Source organism: Leiobunum rupestre, chromosome 3 (genome assembly GCF_980474605.1).
Source record: "Leiobunum rupestre chromosome 3, qqLeiRupe1.1.hap1, whole genome shotgun sequence".
Taxonomy (NCBI): domain Eukaryota; kingdom Metazoa; phylum Arthropoda; class Arachnida; order Opiliones; family Sclerosomatidae; genus Leiobunum; species Leiobunum rupestre.
In genome coordinates this window covers 37,794,975-37,800,290 of record NC_143386.1, presented here as the reverse complement: position 1 = coordinate 37,800,290, position 5,316 = coordinate 37,794,975, and the positions used below count along the sequence as shown (strand labels likewise).

The 5,316-nt window shown below is 33.0% G+C and overlaps 1 long non-coding RNA gene across 1 annotated transcript; it reads right to left on the bottom strand.

Moving 5' to 3' along the window:
- Nucleotides 1-711: 711 nt before the first annotated feature.
- Nucleotides 712-1,684, bottom strand: LOC149951657 (uncharacterized). The gene is made up of 3 exons (XR_016480035.1): nt 1,629-1,684; nt 1,482-1,533; nt 712-1,210 (listed from the first exon to the last, which is right to left on the bottom strand). It is a non-coding gene; the product is annotated as an uncharacterized LOC149951657 (long non-coding RNA).
- Nucleotides 1,685-5,316: the final 3,632 nt, after the last annotated feature.

The following is a 5,316-nucleotide window of genomic DNA, read 5'->3' as shown; positions in this document are numbered from 1 at the left end:
TGTTGGAAGTTTTCAACAGCAACACGGAGCAAAGCGCAGATACCGAAATAAATCCAGTGACATCAGCTACAAGTAATGAACGGTTTATTTTCGACTTGGTTAAGATATATATATATACATTACAATTAATGAAACGATGGTAGTACAACAGAAAACTGACTAGTAAGAACAGACTAGTACTGTTGAATTACTTTAACAAAAATTAATCAAGATTAGAAAATCTAACCACGCTTTAAACGAGATTTAATCATTCTAATCAGGATCTATTTTTTTTAATCAGGATTTAATCATTTTAATCAGATTTAAACATTTTAATTAGATTTAATCATTTTAATCACGATTTAAACTTAATCATGATTTAAACATTTTAATCAATATAATCGGGCGAATCGAGATTTTATCGATCGCGGTAAATACGAAATAATAATTCTAATCATTTAGTAAATTATTCTAATAAGCTCGATAAAATCACGCACAATTATAATCATTCCAATCGGCAATATAATCATTCTGATTCTCGTTCTAATTTCTAATCGCGATTTAATAATACTAATCACGATTTAATCATTTCAATCAGATTTAATCATTTAGTCATGATTAAATCAGATTTAAAGATTATATTAATTAATTAAACATGATTTAATCAACATAATCGTGATTAAATTGAATTTAATCAAAATAATCACGATTTAATCTTTTAAGAGATGCGTCGTTAATCAAGGAAGTGACCTGCCCCTCCAAATTACCCAATTAAAAAATACCAGCATTGTTCTGTTCCATTGTGTTCATCTACTTTTAAGAAGGCCAAAGTGTCATTTCATCAGTTACCCGCTGATGAAAATTTATACAAACTGTGGATTAAGAGCATCTCTAGGAATGATTTTGTAGTCAACGAAGCATACACTTCACATGGAAGATTGGTTTGTGGTTTGCATTTTAAGGAACTTCAGTTAATGATAGTCTGTTGTGAGGCTTATGCGTAATCGTAGGATTTGGAACCAGATGTACGTCACTACCTATTACTTAATTGGTGGCATTACATATGAGCCAATATACGATAAGGTCTCAAATTCGAATATAACTACCATCAGAAACGAAAAGAATGTTTATCCACATCATCCAGCATATTTCAACATTATCCAGCATGTTCCTACATCATCCAGCATGTTCCTACATCATCCAGCATGTTCCTACATCCTTCAGCATGTTCCTACATCCTTCAGCATGTTCCTACATCATCCAGTAATTTTAATTGAATCTTGATGAATTTTACTTAAAAAAAGCTGATTACTTTAATGTGAGCGTGGGACTACTAAGTTATCGAGATTCTTAGTCAGGAATGGATTAAAAGCAATTAACCAAAACCAATTTTAACTTAAATTATGGTAAAAAAAATGGGAATCTCTACATTTAGGCCTAACCCATATTGTGATTTGTGAACTGTGAGTGAGACTAGTGAGTCTGTGATTTAGAATGCTTACATGTCTCATACATAGATTTTCAGCAATCTTCAACATTGTCTCACTTTGTTAACTGTAAAAATAATATTCTAGTTTTATAATCTGCATTACATTTACTACTTATTTACTTAAATTGAAGTTAGCTTTGTAAATATTAAAACAACTTACTATCAAAGAACTCTAAGAATAAAATCGAAAAACAACAGCTGATAAGAGGACACATGTCTAGTTCTTTTGATTACATTATTAACGTCGACAGCGTCTTCTTTGTCTGGTTTTCTCGGCACGTATTTTGATTTAAAAAATATCCAAATGTATTTTACTTATTTATTAATAAGTAATTTAAAGATTACGGAAAGAAATTATAACCCTAAATTACACAATTAGTAATAATTAATGAAACTCTAAAAATTGGAACGTTTTCGCCATATACTCCAGCCATTTCTTAGTTGTTACGTCAGCGCCAAAGGTCGATGTAGGAAAAAAGTTAACTAATTTCACTTTCGCAATTTTCAGTCGATCGCTGGGGCCGCTATCGTCGCGAGCAGCGTGAGCGCGTGCAGGGGGCCGTGGCTTAGCGCTCTGTTTGCCCGTCGCTAGTCCGGGCTCACTATCAATAGAGATTTCTTGCCGAAATTCCGGGTGCTTCCCAAAACCGAGCGTCGTATTTGGTTTCGTTCTGTTCGTACGACGCGACTTTCTGATCGCACGATGAACGAACTCAGTAGATAAATAGTTAAGTATTGAGTCTTAACTGTCGTGTGACCGTGACTTTAACCGAGTATGTGCTGTATCGATAAATACGTGTTTGATCTGTTGTTGAGTGACTGTTTCTTACCTATGAGCGAGTGTTGTATGTGGGATTCAACGAAACGGTTAATCATATATATTCTGATTTATTTAGTATTTCTTTTATTTTATTATTGCTCATAAAATGTTGAATAATAAATAATTCCACTTACGAAAATTCATCGAATAATAAGTTGTGAGAAAAGAAATAATGAAGTAGAGGTGTAAAAATCTTGGCAAGAAAACTCTATTGATAGTGAGCCCGGACTAGCGACGCGCGAGCGTAGAGCGCTAACCGATGGGCCTTGACTCCTTTTAACAAATAGAGTATACTATGTTTTGTCTACTTTTGACCGCAGATACTGGACAAACTATAAGAGCTAGAGAAAAATGGCAATTTTGCTCCTTTGATCAAGCTTAGCAACATGTTTCATTTTGAAAAAAATCTGTCGAAAGCCAAATCCCATAGAAGAAGTGCGATGTCCTTTCTTGAAATTCCGTGAAAATCATTAAAAATTCTTTAAACTCAGTTAAATTCTGGAAAATCCTTGAAAATCATTAAACTTTCTTGAAAATTCTTGAAAATCATTATTAGTTCTCTAAAATCCTTAAAAATCCTTGAAAATTTTTAAAAATCCTTGAAAATCATTAAAAATTCTTGAAAATCCTTGAAAATCTTTTAAGTTCTTGAAAATCCGTGAAAATCATTAAAAATTCTTGAAAATCCTTGAAAATCTTTTAAGTTCTTGAAAATCCGTGAAAATCATTAAAAATCCTTGAGAATCATTAAAATCCTTGAGAATCATTAAAATTCTTGGAAATTATTAAAATTCTTGAAAATTCTTGAAAATTCTTAAAAATTCTTAAAAATCATTCAAAGTTCTTGAAAATTATTAAAAATCATTAAAAAAATAAAAACAATAAAAAATCATTAAAAAAATTAAAAACAATAAAAAATCATTAAAAAATTAAAAACAATAAAAAATCATTAAAAAAATTAAAAACAATAAAATTCATTAAAAAAATTAAAAACAATAAAAAATCATTTTTTTTTAAATTAATTAATAAATACATTTGGCCCAAATATTTCGTATTTATTGCACTAAATGTCTAATTTCAGTTCGTTTCAGTGTCGGGTTTCTAGAGACAAACAGTTTAGTAGAGATTCTGTTGTCGTGTTGTAAGCACTCCCCTCAAACTCCGGCAGATAACTTACGATCAAGAATCAAGTCAATGTATTTCGGACATAGATAAACAATTGCCTTATCTGAATACCGATATTTAATCCTAACAATGAAATGTGTCATGTGGGGGCTCTATATGTACTACGGTAATAGTTAGTGTAGGGAGCTGAAATAATGGCTTTAAAAGTAGCTTGATGAATTAGGCCTTGGGTATTAGCCTAGGTGATTATTATTTTTTTTTGTTATTACTCCCATTGCCACAGCCGCTGCATTATTTCGGTATACTTTATATTTAAATTGGATTTTCTTTAAAAAAATGAGAACTGGGTTGTAATGTAAGCTAGATCATTTTCAAGGTTGAGTTCATCATTTTGAAGGTATAGTTCATCATTTTGAAGGTCAAGTCCATCATTTTCAAGGTTGGTATCGGCGGGTTAGTAGAAATTATTTTATATTTTAAGGTTTTCAGTAATTTCGAGATAAACATCTTGAAGATCGAGATCACCTTTTTTCGACGTCGAAACCGGCCATTTGAGCACACCGGTAATAAAAACTATATGTTTAAAATAATAAACACTTTGAAATTTTTCTTACTGCAAATTCTCCCGATTGTAGCGACGGATCCGAAGTACCGTCAATTTAAATCAATATTTTTTTTACTTATACTTATAAATAACAATGTGAAGAAGGTTTTACCGCTGCTTCCAATTTGACCCATTCAAGAAGAGTTTACGTTAGCATCGGTCGTGTCGTTTCGGTTATGTTGGTCGCGTCGGTTCGTTCATTTCACTGTTCAGAAAGGAACCAACCTTGCACGGAGATTAACATAAAAAGTGATTGTTCATCCAATCAGAGCTCAGTAATAACGGCGGAAAAATTGAAATAATTTTGTATCCACCTCTGATTGGTTATAGTATTTCGATGGTTCTAAAGGTCGCCACTACCTAGAGTCAGCGCTGATGAGGCGTAAGGCTATATGTCTGCTATGATTTTTTTGAGCGCAACGAAATGAAAAAATGTAAACGACACGCGCGAAAATTTAAAGTCTCTGTTGAGAAGTCTGAACGGTGTAAGAAATCGAAAGAACCGACACGATCGACGCAAACGTAATATTTTCACATAGTCTGAACGCTGCATAAGCTACTCCCCCTTAATTAAATTAAATAACACCTACATTTTGGTCGGATTGCCAACTCGCGATTCGGAAATTAACACAATATTTTTTCAAAGTAGCCCAATTTTTCACCCAATGCGTATTTCCAAAGTAGCCCAATTTTTCGTCCAAAATAAAACACCACCAAATGTACCAATTACGCTTAACGAAGGGGACTTTTTTACTTGCTTTGTTTAACTATCAGCATATGTAACATAATTACTCATAAGTGTGCCAGAAAGAAATTTCTCACAATGAGACCTTGTTGCGTGGATATGACGTAATTGACGTCACTTCCCAGTCGATAACGGTTTTATCGTCATCAAAACTAGTTCGGCGGGGAGGGAAGGAAGTTAAAACCAGTTTACCCGACGTTAGTCCGTATTTTCTTTGGTGGCTGTGAAACGAGGTCTCATTTAAATTTTTAATAGTCTTAGTCGATAGCTACGCCGCAAAATTTTCGTTTTGAAAACGAAAACATTTGAGAGAGTTGGCCGTTTTCGATCTATTGAAATCTGGCAGCCTTGCCTGCCTTCGGGCCTGTATCTCCAAACCGAAAATGGCCGACGATTACGCCGCCGAAAATATTTTACTAAACTGATCGGCGGCATTTTTTACCGTTATTTTGAATTATAGACTTAGACTATACAGAGGCACACTTATGAGTAATTATGTTACATATTCTATCAGACATAAGAATATTAGATTTTAATTAATTTCCAATATTGGA